The sequence below is a fragment of the Quercus suber genome, unplaced genomic scaffold (genome assembly GCF_002906115.3).
Source record: "Quercus suber isolate HL8 unplaced genomic scaffold, Cork oak 2.0 scaffold_454, whole genome shotgun sequence".
Classification (NCBI taxonomy): Eukaryota; Viridiplantae; Streptophyta; class Magnoliopsida; order Fagales; family Fagaceae; genus Quercus; species Quercus suber.
In genome coordinates this window covers 597,863-614,688 of record NW_027069905.1, presented here as the reverse complement: position 1 = coordinate 614,688, position 16,826 = coordinate 597,863, and the positions used below count along the sequence as shown (strand labels likewise).

The 16,826-nt window shown below is 33.6% G+C and overlaps 1 long non-coding RNA gene and 1 pseudogene across 1 annotated transcript; one reads left to right on the top strand and one right to left on the bottom strand.

The window, feature by feature from the left end:
• Positions 1-12,974: 12,974 nt before the first annotated feature.
• Positions 12,975-14,663, top strand: LOC111987539 (putative clathrin assembly protein At2g25430; annotated as a pseudogene).
• Positions 14,664-15,004: 341 nt separating this feature from the next.
• Positions 15,005-16,280, bottom strand: LOC136062801 (uncharacterized). The gene is made up of 2 exons (XR_010624506.1): positions 15,223-16,280; positions 15,005-15,112 (listed from the first exon to the last, which is right to left on the bottom strand). It is a non-coding gene; the product is annotated as an uncharacterized LOC136062801 (long non-coding RNA).
• Between the last annotated feature and the right edge of the window lie 546 nt (positions 16,281-16,826).

Genomic DNA, 16,826 nt, shown 5'->3' with positions numbered 1-16,826 from the left:
TTGGGTATCCCATACTTAGCCATGAATTTGTTCATCATCTCCTCGGACTCGACCAACTTCTTAAACTTACCCATTCCCCAAAGACAACTAAAAGCTCTAAAAGAGAAAAGGAAGAATGAAATCAAGGAAATTTGGGGCTACTAGAAAAAGAAAACTTACAAAAGTATGACGATACCCTTCAGACAGTATGCCAGTCGAACCAGAGTCAAACTGCGTGCATCAATAATTATAAGCGCGAAAATGATGAAATCAGGCGACTCAAACAGGTATTTATACTCTCCCTTAATTTCCCCAAATGAAACCGCTTGCTCATAAAAGCAAAAGATCATGCCGTCGAAAGCGGGAAACGTGGTGCCGCCATACTTTAATGAGGGCACTTAATAAGTCTCGAAATGCTAAAAACGCGCATCGGGCAGTCAAGAAGCCGCCAGCATCAGTATAAACTGAAGTGAGGCCATTCGTCCAGTGAGTCCGCATGTATCAAAACCCTCCTCCCCGTTCGAGGGAACGTGCAGCAGAGTTTTGAGGGGCTATTGTGGGGCCCGTGGGCCTGATAACCTCGGCCCATCATATAGCAAGCCCAAGGCCCATGCCGAGGAGTGCAAGCTATTTCTGAGGAGAAGGGGGGGGGAAAGCCTACTTTCCTAGGGTCAGGCCGAGGATACCTTGTCCTCGGCCTGACAAGGGTGGTTTTAGGGAGAGTTTAACCCCAAAGTAAGTTGTCACTATCGCATTGAATGCACTCAACTAACCCCCCTGGCCGCATTAATGGGGAGGTAACCCTTTGACAGGATAACGTTGGTTAGAGCGAGCCACTTGAGTACCGATAAGGCCTCTGATGGGACGGACAACCAGAAGAAAAGCGAATAGATGATCAACAGATGGAAGCAGGAGATAGGAAGATGAAAACTATAAAAGAAGAGTTAGTAACCCCAGGAGAAGGGGGGGAGAAAGAAGAAGGCCTCCTCGGCCACAGGCCGAGGAGCATTCTCTCGTTTGTAAGAAAACACTTAGCCATTTTTTGAGATAAGTTTGGCCATGGTGATCAACGGCCAGCGCCTAAGCCTTTCAGCCCACTCTCTATAAATTTATTGTTTGGGCTTATTGGGCTGAAACCCAACACTCAGTTTAAATTGAATTGAGTCCTTACAATTTATATTCCCAAAAACAAGTTTTTAAAAATAGAAAATAAAAATTGTTACTAAACATAACCCTAGTAGTTAGGTGTGTAGTCTTAAAGCATTCCTCTCTCATTGCTTAAGTTCAATCTCCCTCCCCCCAAATATTGCTATAAATATGGGCCTAGCTAATGAGTCGACTCAATAGGTGCCTATGGGCAAAAAACCTAGCCTATAGCTTGCCTTATTGGGATCATAGGCTACCCACCCATAGGCCTTAATAATATTGGCCCTGTCAAGTTGTGCTGCCTATTAGCCCAATGGGCTAGGGAGTTGTGGGCAAGGAAATTTCAAGTTAATGAACCAAGATAATGAGTCAGTCCAATAGGCGCCCATGTGTAGAAAAACCAGCCCATTGCTAGCCGCACTAGGCTTGTGAGCAACTTACTGCCCTCAACAGTATCAAGTTAGACCACCCATTAACCCGATGTGTTGGCAAGCTACCAAGATTGGACTCTAAAAAATCTACTTTAATAATATTTGTCATTAATTAGTCTTGATAATATAAAAACCTTCTATTGCACTTAAAAAAGCTTAAATCAACCTAACAGACGACTTAATTATAGTCCTTTGTGTGTGTATTTGATTCTTAAAAAAAAAAATGATCTCTTCTATTAAGAAAAGAGTAATGCTACAGTAGACATGGCAAAACGGGTCAGAATTTTCTAACCCGACCCGACCCATGACCCAAACCATTTTTTAAAACCCTTTTTTTTTGTTAAAAAAAAAAATTAAGACAATATTAGTTTAATTATTTGTTGTGAGCTTTAAGGAAACAATTGACACATTTACATAACTGCATGCAAATGAATTGAAAGATGAATGGTTGAGCATTCTGTAATGAGTAAAGATTTTTAGATATCAAATAGCAAAGTACATGCCAAGATAATCTAATTACAATAGAGTCAAAAAGAAAGATTTAAAATTGTAGACATGTGTGTGAAACATTCATAAGTGTGAAAATAGTGAAGCCAAAGTATCAAATTAGCATAAATTATGAATGCTTAGACCTTTTTTTTAACAATTTATGTCCAAAATAAATAGCTTTTCAAAATCAATTATGATATTTCTTAGAGTATGTGTTGCTTAACATTGATATGATATTCATAAAGAGACCATGTATAAAAAGTAAACAATCAAACTTTAATGTATATTCTAAAATTGAAATAGAGTGTCAACCACAATTGATAATAGATTATAAAGTTAATTTCAAGATTGTAAATTTCTTATATGTTTTTATTCTTTGTCAAATGAGTTATCCAAAGAAATAAAACTTGTTTATTTGTTTTAGTTAGTAATGTTGGGATTTGTATAATTTTAAAATTATTGAATAAGTATTAATAAGTTTAACTGAATTCATTCTCGATATAAGAGGTGAATTCAAAATAATGCATTTTACATCAAGTAATTAATTGCATGGCTTTTCAAATGGCAAATACAAGTTGTTTTCTTTATTAAAAAAAAAATTCATGTGAAAAATACGATTCAACCCAACCCGCAGCTCGAACCCATTTTTAACCTGCTTAAAATGACACTTTTTTACTCGCAACCCATTTGACCCGCAATCTGATTAACCCAGCCCGCCCGTTTTGCCATGTCTATGCTACAGTCACAAACTATTTTACAATATTTTTACAAAATATTGATGTGGTCAATCTCTTATTAATTTTCATTTAAGCCCACCATTAATATCATTTTTTCATTTACCAATAATCACTCACCACATTAGCAATTTGTAAAAAACTTTGTAAAATAGTTTGAATAAGCTAAAAATATTGATGTGACTAACTTCTTATTGGTTTTTATCTAAACCCACCATTAACATTATTTTTTTTATTTACTAATAATTGCTCACTATATCAGCAATTTGTAATATTTTTTGTAAAATATTTTGTATCTCTAGTGTAAGGACACAATTTGAGTCCCTAGCCCAATGGATGGATAGGTTTAGACCCAAAAAACCCAATACAATGAATTTGTAGAAAGTGGGTTGGAAAACTGGGTTTTAACAAGTTAAACAACAAGTAAAGTAGATCTAAATGACAAGAAAATGAAAATAGACTCGTTTAATCTAAAGAAAATCGTCATCGGCACAATCCGAGGAGATCAATTCTTATATATTTCTCTCAAGTTTGATTACAAATTCAACTCTTGACTGCTACCGTGTTTTTCTCTTAATTTCTTGATCCCTCTTCCTCAGGGACTCCTCTCTATTTTATACTCTCTTCTTTCTTTCATTTCCACCTTCCACGTGTAGATTTAGATTGCTGGTGTTGATACTTATCCCATCAGCACCTTCCTGAAATCTTTGAGCGTAGCTGTAAAACTGAAAATTACTGTTCAAGTATCACTTCTTCATTAATGCAACCAGAGAGTTAGTTACAGAGCATTCAATGCGGTGGTAACAACTTTCTATTTAGATATTTTAGGACTTCCCTCTATCCTACACTTCTATGATACTTATCCGTGTCAATAGAATTTCCTAGAACGTTGCCCTGGATGGCAAATCACCCCTTTGGACCTCAACTCTGCTCAGCTGAGGAGGCATTCATCCTCAAACTACCCTCGTGGACCCTTATGATCAAAACTAATATCTTCACCTACTAACACGGACTCTCATGATAATGTTCACCCCTCCTCCAACTACTTCATGTTCTCGAAGTAGGTCCCCCGGCCCAATATTTACATAGATATATATATATATATATATATAGGCCTAACACCCCTACATCTAGCATTATTCTTAAGGAAACTCAACCAAATAAAATATTGTTCAATTATGGCTAGTCCCCACAATTTGTGCGCAAATTAAGTTGTACTTAATGATTCAATAATTGTTCAATAATAACATTCCCCCAAAAAGTCATAAACTAATTGATCTACGGATCAACCATCTTTCCCTCAAAAAAAAAAAAACTTTTGTTATTCTATTATCTTAGCAAATTTTTATTTATTATAATATTTTTTTTAGAAAGATTATAAAAAAAGTTGGATCTATTTTTTAAAAGAAATACTATGTTCACAACATTTTCACATGTTCACAATAAATCCTAGTGGCAGGTTATTATTAATTATTATGGGCGAGTAAAAAGGTAATTTAAGTTATGGATTCAGATTAGAGACAATAACAACTTATCACTTATAATTTTACTATGAAAGTGTTTTAAAAATATTGTGAACATAACACTCCTCTTTTTTAATCATCTTTTTTAAATGATTATAAACACTTTGCGCAGCACTTACTTTCAATCATTTTTTTTTTTCCTTATAGTGCGCTAGTGAATGAGATAATAATCTCGTTGAGTGAACCCAACATTACTTATGCCCCCAAATTTCTTTAATAAATGTAAGTATGGCTTGCTTTTATGTTTGCTCTAACTATTGTACCAATTATACTCCCAATTATTAATTAGCACCCTCTTTCTTGATTTTAAATTGCAAAATTCTTTTTACTCAAAAAAAAAAAATTGCAAAATTCTTTTTGATTTGCAAATTCATGATTGCGTTTATCATTAAAGTATTTAAACATTCCAAATATCACTCTTTACTTCAAATTGGATCATAACACAATAACTTGGTCTTGTATTTAAATGATTAAATTAAACTTTTTATGATTTATAAGAACTTCAAAATCTTTAAAACCTTCTTTGGAGCACACAAATTCCTTGTTGCCTAACATCATTAAACAATCGTCTAACCTTACAGAATGTTAAACCCTGTCTTTATAGCATACTCATTTCTTTATCGAAATTCATTTGCATTTCAAGTTTATTTTTATCGCATTCACCCAAAAATACACTCTCATGATTTTCTCTTTTATCATTGTCCTCGACCACATATCAACATTTTTTAGGAAAATTCATTGCTTTTTTTTATTTATTGAAACGATAGAAACTTGAAAATAATATACGGTAGTCTTTTTTTTTTTTTTAGAATCATGAACATTACTAGTCTAACCTAATATATTGCATGAACAACTTGAAAATACAGAATTCAACAAATTTTTAAAAGCCACAACATAAAAAACCCACTACAAAATCCTAAAAGAAAAATTGCCAACCACACCTGGTACTTGATCATGAATACACGTGTGATCAATAGGACTTCATACCCAATATTCGGGGTGTCCAGACCCAACCCACACCGACTAGACTGACCAAATTGCCTGATTCTCACCCGATTTCAACCCAAACCGACACTCTCATCAGTCGTTGATGGGTTTCTATGCCCCAGACCCAACGCCAGCGGGTTGAGTGGCAGGTTTTCTTCTCCAAAACCCGAGCCACCCGACCCGACCAATGTTATATACAAATCTAGCCAACTCCGACAAGATCTAGCTTAGATTTGAGGAGATCCGACGAGATCTTGATCATATTTGGTAAGAGTAAGCTTAGATTCGAGGAGATCCGACGAGATCTCAACCATATTTGGTGAGATTTAGCCAGATTTGGCCAAATCCCAGTAGATTTTGATGATTTTGGTGCAAATTTTGGAGATTTTTGGTGCAAATCTAGTTAGTTTTTGCAGATTCTCGCGAGTCGAGTGCAAATTTCTGTGACATTTATAGGCTTCGGTGACTCTCTCCACCAACCAAACCAACCCAAACATCATCCGAACTTGAAACCGATTCGACCAATTGATGCTGACGGTCGATTTCGAGTCCCTTCACCTTCCACCCAACACCGGTGGGTCAAGTCTAGGCTGGGTCCAAAACCAACCCGTGGACAACCCTACCCCATATCATAATTTTCCACCGCATCTCAAATTATATACTAATATATGTATGTATAACACCCTAAGGATATGCTAGACATGTATGTATAACACCCTAAGGATATGCTAGACATGGTAAAACGAGTCAAAATTTGCTGACCTAACTTGACTCGACTCGAAAATTCCCAACTCGATCCCAAATATTTTGACCCATAGCAAAAACAAACTTACCTGTGACTCGAATCATTTTTGCAGGTCAACCTGACCCATGGCCCAGCCAATTTTTAAAATTTTTGTTTAGTAAAAATAATAATAATAAAATTAAGACATTATTGGTTAAATTGTTTGTTGTGAGCTTTATAGTACACAAGTCAAACTCAATTAGCCATATATAATGGACATTATTAATATTAATATTAAAAAAATCAATTTATTAACACATTTTGGATAATTCCATTCAAATATATATATTTAACATCATTTAGAAACAATGGCTTTAAGGAAAAACTTGAGACATTTATTCAAAAATATATATTTAACATCATTTAGATACAATGGCTTTAAGTAAACAATTGAGACATTTACATATTTGCATGCAAATCAATTGAAAGATAAATGGTTAAGGCATTTTGTAATGAGCAAAGATTTTTAAATATCAAATAACAAATTACACACTAAGATAATCTAATTATAGCAGAGTTAAAAATATATATTTAAAATTATAGACATGAATGAGAAATAATCATAAGTGTGAAAAGAGTGAAACCAAAGTATATCAATGAAATTAGGATAAATTATGCATGCTTTGTCCTATTTTTTTAGATATTCATGTTCAAAATAAATAGTTTTTTAAATAAATTAAGATATTTCCTTGAGTGTGCCTTACTTAACAATGACATGATATTCATAAAAGAGATCATATATAAATAAGTAAACAATCAAACTTTGATGTATATTCTCAAATTGAAATAGAGTGTCAACTACAATTGATATTAGATTATAAAATTAGTTTTCAAGATTGTAAATTTTTTATTTGTTTTTATTCTTTGTCAAATTAGTTATCCAATAAGGCATTTGTAATTTTGTTTTATGTTTTGGGATATTGATATTGTGTAGAAATGAAACTTGTGTGTTTGTTTTAATTATCTTTTGTGCTATTTTGTTTTGGTTAGTAATGTTGGAATTTGTATTATTTTAAAATTATTGAACAAGTATTAATATGTATAGCTAAGCTCATTCTTGATATGAGTAGTGAATTCAAAGTGATATATTTTACATCAAGTAATTTTCTACATTACTTTCCAAATGACAAATAAAATTTTTTTTTTCTTAAAAAAAAAATTCATGTGAAAAAAAAAAAAATTACTAGACCAGACCCGACTCGACCCTCAACTCAATTGACCTAACCCATTCTTAACCCACTTAAAATGACCTGTTTTTTACCTCAACTCATTTTGACCCACAACCCGATTGACCCAACACGAACCCAAACCAACCCCACATTTGCCACATCTTATGCATAAGCCAAAAATTGACAACACAGTGCTTCAATTCACTCCTTTAATTCAGAACAAAGTTCTTGAACGTCAACGAATTATGAAAGCCACTTAATCTCGGCCACATTGTCGATCTATACCAGGACCAGAAACAAAACTGAAACATTCAGATCTAGTTCTCTTTTTGTTTACAATTGAAAAGCACATTTTTCTTTGTTTTTGGTAATAATAAAACAAAGTACATTAAAATGAAATTTCAATTCAAGAAAAAATCAACACAAAACACAGTATACTTAGCAAACTTTTGCATTGGAAAACAGTAAAAGTGTCATCATACAGTATAACCAACTTCAAATTCAAGAATAATCACAAAAGAAGGGAACAAAGAGTAGTACTTAACATCCATAATTTTGATCATTTTATGACATCACAAAACTCATTGTTAGATTAGTCTTCAGATATCAAAACAGCACCTTTTGACATTCTGAAAAGAGTTCCACAGTAGAATATGCTTCTTTATGCAATAGAAACAAGGGTGTAGCTAGAAATTTTTGTTTGGAGGCCAATTTATTAGCCTATACAAACTTTCATACACATGTATAAATATAGACATCTATACACACACATAACTTAGTATCCTCCATAGTGAATTCTTATATTCGAGATATATTAACCCAATAGCATAGGCCCAAGCCCAATACTTCTATGTGTGCAAGTCAAGTCTTCTACTTATACTAGAAGCCTATTAGTTTAGGGTTTATCCTACTGTATATACTCATGTTATTGTTCATTGTAACACAAGATTTTTACTACACTCATATATTAAAAATGTAGCCTTTTAGGGTTTCTTCCATGAACATAGGCCTGCTAATTTAAACCACGTAACCCTCGTGTGTCTTATGTTCTATACTGTATGCTTCCACTTCCGTATCTATTATAGCCTATTCAATATGATATATCAATGCTAATATTTAATACCATAAAATTTTTATTTTTAATATAAGTTACGTACCAAATTGTCTACCAAAGTGAGTAAAAAATTTTCAATCGAACTAATGAAATATTCAAAAACATGAATAATCAAAAACTTTAACAAACACAAAAACACATTTTACAGTAAAAAATGAATGTGAGGAAAAAAAAACACACCATAATTACTAGACCAATTGGACAATTTTTTTAAGAGTATCATTGGACTATCTCAAATATTTGAAAGGGCCAAGTCCCATTTTTGTAGACTAATTATCAAAATTTTAAATATTTATATATAGCAATATATTTTACAAATTTTTAGAGAGGGGGGGGGGGGTCCAACCATGTAGCTCCGCCCATTTTGTAGACTAATTATCAAAATTTTAAATATTTATATGTAGCAATATATTTTACAAATTTTTAGAGAGGGAGAGGGGGGGGGGGGGGGGGGGGTGTCCAACCATGTAGCTCCGCCCCCTGCATAGAAACATTTGCTTTTCATCCTCTTTTTTTTTTTTTTTTTTTTTTTAAGATTTTGAATGTTGAAATTTTTCGACCGTTAATTTTCCATTTTTTCTATATCTTATACCATATTCACAAGAACTTCCTAAAATTGATTTTAGATACTCATTTCATTTCTCCACCCCATGCATTTACCGATCATAATGAATTCCATTAAGGTTCTCAACGCCTAAACTTTCTAATATATGTCACGTGAGTTTTCATTTCATAAATATAAAGACCTTTTTTTTTTAGAATGATAAATGTAAAGACTTAGTTATAATAATAATTACCGCATCATGTTCACGTACCTTTCCCAACTTCTACCATACCTACCATACAATTCTCATAAAAAAAAAAAAAAAAATTCTACAATACAATTTTTTTTTTTTTTCTGTCCTCGTTTCCTCCAAAAAAAACTCCCCATACCATATAGTGCCCATAAACTCATGTTTGAATAATATATATATCATATAGTTGCCCATAAACTCATGTTTGAATTAATATCCAGTCAGAAAACTTTTTTTTTTCTCACAATTGTAATATAACAAAGTGTAAATGGTAGAAAAACATGGCTAGTTTATGTGAAAGTGATAAACAGTCACTCACAGTCTGCTCCATCAAAATTATATTGTGTCAAAGTTGTAGTAAAAAAAATTTGTCCTAGAACTACTTTATCCAGCCAAATTACTCGGCTTTTGTGAGAGATGAAAGTAATGAGAGATTTTCACCATCGGTATCGACAAGGACAAATTTTTGAGTTATCATTTTCAATCCATTACATAACAAATTATAACACTATTTATGTCTATTATTTAAATAAGTTACATGACTCATTGAAAAAAAAAATTTGACTAAAACTATGTATAAATAGTCTCTTCAATTAATACCTAATAAGTTGGAGCAATATAATTCTAAACATATTTGGAGCTGAACTTTTCTATCAATAAGTTATTTCATATATTCCATGTTTGCACACTACATGTTAGCTCAAACTTGAAAAAAGAGTATGGTTGCTGCAACCTATATAATAAGGACACAAGTTAGCTCTAGTGCACAGGAGCTAACATAATACAAACATGTGTTCAATTTTTGTCACGTGTCCACATCATGTCGGTTCCAATGAACTGGAGTACTAGAGCTAACCCTTATCCATCTAATAATATGACTTCAATTTTTGATATCATCGTTTTATCATTCGCTTTTGCTAATTTATAAAAAAAATAAAAAGAATGAACCAATTGGGCTTTTTCTAGGACTTTAGGCAAGTGTATTTGGGACTTTTTCTCTTTGTTTTTCTTTTTTTTTTTTTATTAAAAAAAAAAAAGTTAAAGATTGAACAATGGACAGTAAACAGGAGTGTCCACCAAACCGTTCAAACCAAACAATTGCACCCAAACTGACTAAAACTAACCTCAAAATGGAGTAACTACACCTGATAACTAGTTTTGCCTTCTTGTCTAATTTCGGAGTAAAATCAATTACCACAAAATTTGATTTTTATTTTGCTAAATTATCTCTCTCCAACACTACAGCCACAAGAAAGTGATAACAAACTTGTTGAGAACCAATATTTTGCCAAATCTCTTCACAAGAAGTTCCTAAAATTGATTTTACTCATGTCTCACCACATTCATTTAGGGCCCGTTTGGATTGTGTTCAAACCAAACAATTGCACCCAAACTGACTAAAACTAACCTCAAAATGGAGTAACTACACCTGATAACTAGTTTTGCCTTCTTGTCTAATTTCGGAGTAAAATCAATTACCACAAAATTTGATTTTTATTTTGCTAAATTATCTCTCTCCAACACTACAGCCACAAGAAAGTGATAACAAACTTGTTGAGAACCAATATTTTGCCAAATCTCTTCACAAGAAGTTCCTAAAATTGATTTTACTCATGTCTCACCACATTCATTTAGGGCCCGTTTGGATTGGGAGGGGAAGGAGAGAGAGAGTTGAGGGAGTAGAGTAAAGTTGGCTAAAAATAAGCTAATTTTGGATCAAATCTACTTTACTCTCTCTCCCTTCCCCTCAATCCAAACAGACCATTACCAATTATCATGAATGCGCCCTGTTAAAGCTCTCAACCCCTAAACTTTCAAATACGTTCTTGTTACATTACTTGTCATTTTATAAATATAAATTATAAAAATTACGACGTCAGGTTCACATACCTTTAACATTTAACACGGAAGTCAAGAAAACCACAATAATAATGCTCATTAACCTAAGCAAGAACATCTTACTTGCACACTTTTATGGAGATTATAAATTGGACACCAATTTTGTGTCATGTATCTTATCTAAATTTTCTAATTTTTGTACCCAAATAAATGATGCATTAACATTTAATACGGAAGCCAAGAAAACCACAATGATAATACTCATTGGCCTAAGAAAGAACATCTCACCTGCACACTTTTATGGGTGATCTCAATAGAATCTAGAACTCTTCTAATTTCACCACCAGAACCAAGGAGTCCAACGAGAAATACTATAAAAGTAAAACATCATCTCCTCCTAATTCCATATCGTCATCTCATGTCTCCTCCTCTCTCAACCTCTACCAACTAGATCCACACACTACCCTCTCCTCCTCCTTACGGATTCTTAGAGTAAGGCCGGGTTTTAACACAATGTTCAATCTCACTCTTCTTTACTTCACACTCTCATACATTAGCGCTTTATTGGTGTCTCCAAGAAGATTCCAAGCTCAATGATAAGTTTTTATTTTTTAATGTCCCTTTATATGTTTTAAATAATAAAATGCAATATTCTCTTTTTCCTTCACTGTAGCATCACTTAAATAATAAAATGCAATATTTTTTTTTTATTCATTGTTTTATCTAATGCTATCCTATGTATGATAAACAAAAAAAAAAAAAAAAAAAAAAACATTACTTAAATAATAAAATGCAATATATATTTTTCATTGTTTGATTTAATTCTATCATCCGTGTGATAACAAAAAAATTGGCCAATAATGTCATTACAATTAACCAGTCTCGTGCGGTAGCACGGGGTCACATACTAGTGTATATAAAATATAAATTTTGATAAGATAAAAAAGTAAAAAAGAGTTTTTTAAAAACACCCTATCAATTTTACATTTCACATAATGTGGTACTTGCATAATACAAGAAGAATACAAATTCTTTGTCCCGCCTTTTGTGTTATGTTTTATACTTCACCAATCACAACTTGTTATGTATTCTTTTTACCATTCTTATAAAATATCCAAAGTTTAAAAAAAAAAAAAAAAAAAAAAAAACAACAACAACAACAACAACAACAACTATTGTATATAAAATATAAATTTTGATAAGATAAAAAAGTAAAAAAGAGTTTTTTAAAAACACCCTATCAATTTTACATTTCACATAATGTGGTACTTGCATAATACAAGAAGAATACAAATTCTTTGTCCCGCCTTTTGTGTTATGTTTTATACTTCACCAATCACAACTTGTTATGTATTCTTTTTACCATTCTTATAAAATATCTAGAATTAAAAAATAAATAAATAAAATAAAAAATAAAAAACAACAACAACAACTACTTACATTTTTGTTAGAGATAGTTTCAACTTATGCCTCTGGCTTATAATAATTACTCTTTATCATCATATCAAGATACTAATTAATTTTTGGTGTAAGTAAGTATCGAATCTCATATATCTTATTCAAAGTATCGAACTCCACATATGTCAAAATTTGCTATGTATTTTTTTTTCTCTTTCCTTATAATATATTCAAATTTTAAAATGAAAAATATTTATTACATATGACACAACTTGCCATGTAATATTTTTACTTATTAAATATCCCAAGTTTAAAATGGAATATTTGTGCAATGGGCGTAGCATCCAAATCCCAGGCTTTCCAACTAGGGGATAATGATGTTGATCTATAGCTGTAGCCTTATTTGTGTGAGACAGCCACAAAAAAGACTAGGTGCTATGCAATGTCAAGTTCATCCGACAGAAATGACAACAACGAGTTCTGGCTTTCGGTAAACACAAATAACTTTCTTGTAGTAGCTTCGATGCTCCCAACGATTCAGCGTTTATCAATAGAATATACAGTCATATATTGTTAATATCGACAATTTTCATGCTTCTATTTCGAAACAATCACTCTAGCCGTCACCAATTAGTCTGTCTCTCTCTCTCTCTCTCTCTCTCGTCTCAGAGGCAACATGATGAGGCGATTCCGGCAGGTTTTCACAGCTCTAAGAGAGCACAGCCACGTGAGTTACGCTAAGATTGCTACGGTAACTGGCTTTTGCGACGTTGAGTTAATCATCATAAAAGCCACAGCTCCAGACGACTTACCCTTACCCGAAAAATACATTCATGAGCTCTTGAAGATCTTCTCCATTTCTCCATTCCGAGAGTTTTCACTCGGTTTTACTCACCGTTTTTCCAAAGACTCGGTGCTGGCGTGTTGCTCTCAAATGTCTACTTCTCCTTCACAGACTGCTCAGGTCAGTCCCCGATGATTGCCCATTTCGATCAGAGATACTTTGGACTCGAACCAACGGCTTGATCACTCTCTATCCATGTCACTTCCGGGATGATTCGTCTTTTGCCTCTGATGACTACACTGCTTTTATCAGATCTTACGCTCAACTACTAGACGAAGTTCTCAATTGCTTTGTCCTTGACAAGAACGCGAAAGATTATCAAGATGATGAAGTAGTTCCCGAAACTTTACCTGAAAAGATGAAGGAAGTTGGAAGAATGCTTCAAATTTTGCCTGAGCTCCAGAGTTTGATTGATCGTGTAATGGACTGCAGGCCTACAGGGTTGGCAGCACGAAGCTTCATTGTCCGGTCAGCTATGAAACATATTATTCGCGATAGTTTCATTTGTTACAGAATGTTCCGAAGGGAGATTGTTGCAGTGTTGGACAATCTTTTCCACATGCCATACCGTAGTTTTATATCAGCTTTTGGTGTCTACAAGAAAGCAGCAGTCCAAGCAAACCAGCTTAGTGAGTTTTACGATTGGTGTAAGAGTATGGGACTATGTGGATCTTATGAGCACCCCTTTGTTGATCAGATTCCGCGGATACAAATCCAAGCTCTAGAGACTTTCCTCAATGGAATGTGGCAGATGACTGACTCATCATCATCACCATCACCTGCCACATCACGGTCATCATCCGATGAGTGGACTATAACGGAAGATGGTGACAGACAGGTAGCCTTAGTCCCAAAGGAGGATATTGTTGGCAAGTGGGAAACCTTTGAAGAAGATAATGCATTGGTAAGAAATTGTGAGAAAGAGATGGAGCCGTTGATTACGTTTGATGATGGTGAAAATGTTGGGGGGGAGGCCCTTTTAGAAGCTTCCTCGAATCAGTCATGCGCTTCTAAAGCTCAAAGCTTCCTCTTCCTAAACCATACAGAGCATTATTATGGGTATGGGAATGAGTATGAATATGATCATTGTAAGAGAAACGGTCAAGGAGACGACAAGAATGTGTCATGGAAAATGCAGATACACAACCCAAATGCTCTTAATCCTTTCTGTCAACCCTATAATGTGCCAAGTTATCATGGATTATTTCCGTACAACAATGGCATTGGAAGGTTGGAAACAACACTAAAATCATCCGTGGAAGCATGATGTTCAAGAATATTGGGAGTCAATGGACTAATGTTGCAGGGTAATGCCGTTGTTTTATCCTTCTCTAAGTAATGAATCAGCCTATGAGGCCATAATTAGCTAGGTATTGGATGGAATTAGAATTTCTGTGTTTCATGTCTCAAAACTATTTGAGGATTTAAAATAAAAGACCCTATTTCTCTTTAGAGGGGTATCTCCCACCACTCCATGGAACTAAATTCCCTAAAGCTGGATGGGACTCATGCTGTGAAAAAGAATCCACTCCATGGGATAGTTGGCTAATTGCTGCTTCTCCTTGTGCTTCTGTATCAACTACTATAGATGCATATCTTCAGCACATCCTACGGCACTGAGGATTGACATTCGTTCATACAAAGCATTCTTTGATTGCCTACATAAACATAATGAAAATACATACAACTAAATCTTTTTTTTTTTAATTAGTAAGAAGAGAACATTATTAATAAAAGAAAAGCAAGAGAAACACAAAGAGTTCAGCATACAACTAAATCTAAAATAGTTGAAATAAATAATAAAATAAATACATTGCTAGCAATCTGATAAACCTCTCAGTATATACTCCAAAAGCAAAACCTCGAGATCTTCACGCATTCCTGGTTAAAAGATTAAAATTTTACTTTGATCATAGACCTCACCCTTCTTTAATCTTATGATATGTTAAGAAAATAAGCTTTTCTGACAGACTCGAATGCTTGACCTTCACCTAGTTATGCACAAACTCTTTAAAAACATAGGTTGCAGTGCCGATCCTGTGAATCCTTTTTTGAAGTAGAAATGAACATGAAGACAAAATGTCATTCAAAACTGTTTCTTTACATTTCTGGCAATACTCTGTAGGAACATGAAAGAAATAAAATTTGGTAAAATACATTTATTTACAATATTATACATATGATATGAACTAATTACCATTCTTAATTCATGGAGCCAACAAAATTTTGTAACTAAAATAGAATATCTAGCACAAATAACCATCCAGTGGAGAACAAGGATGCAATAAATATAAATTCGGTACTATCAACTGGAAGAAATGAAGAAGCCTTAAATGAGCACTTTGGCGTTTCACTCTTCAAAAATTACTTTCCCTGCCTCTACTTTTGTTCAGCATTTGCATCATCCCACTCGCCTTTCAAAAATCATTTTCGATGTCTCCGCTTTTGTTCAACTCTCCTCTTATCATCATCCCACTCGCGGTCGTACATTCTAGACCATGGTTAAGGACTTGCAATAGCAAACATGTAAATCACAGGTTAAATTTAAAATAAAATAAAAAACATTTTAGGACAGGGTTCTGCTCCACTCTATTCCAAAATGATTCTTTATGTCACGATCAAACTCCATCAAAGCACAATACACAGACACTGCAACTATGCAGAAATGTTCAGTGGCACAAACCCTTTTATTTTTTGGTGAATATCTCAACCACTTGCTTTCTGTATAGAAAACATCAACTACTCTCAATGTGACCTGATCTCATTAGAGAAGTGACAAACTAAGGTAGCAATCTTGAAGAAAGCCATACACTTGAGAGATGCTCATGCAGCTGCCAATGAGCTATAGGTCTACTGCACTTCCTTTTCACATAATAATAAGATGGAGGGCAAGGTCATAGGTTCAAAACTAAATGGGTGCACATGTAATTTATCAATCAAAAGAGGAGATACACATGCTGCAGGACTAAAAACAGGTTTTGGCAATTACTTGCACATGTATATGAATATATGCATGATACCTTTTTTTTTTTTTTGATAGATGAATATTATGCATTTTGAAAGACTTTTTTTTTGGGGGGGGGGGGGGGTTGAGAATAACATTGAAAGAACTTTTTGTTTTTTATTTTTTCTTTTTTTGGAGAATCAACATTGAAAGACTAAATATTAATAGGCTATATTATAGCCTATTAAGTCTTTCAATATTATTAATGCTATATTAAGACATGAATGATGTGAGCTAGTTTCAATGAATATTATGAACTTGCGTGTGATTTGGTAGGACGGGGTCCAAGTGTCCAACTAAGAGAAAGTCTAACCTTATTGAATGTCTGTATGGTCCAAAGAAATGTAAGACTTTTCAAATCAAATCTGCAAACTTTCTACTTTGGGGTTGAGGTCAACAGATGGATTCATAAATGTACGTACATAATGGACCTATGACCAAGTAATAAAATGAACAAAAGGGACCGGCATTTAAATTATGAATTAGCTTAGTCTAAAGTCTAATTAATCGTTTATCAAAAAAAAAAAAAAAAAAGTCTAATTAATCGGTGCTTGGTCGAGTGATGCTTCCCCGTTAAGGCCATGTCTTAAG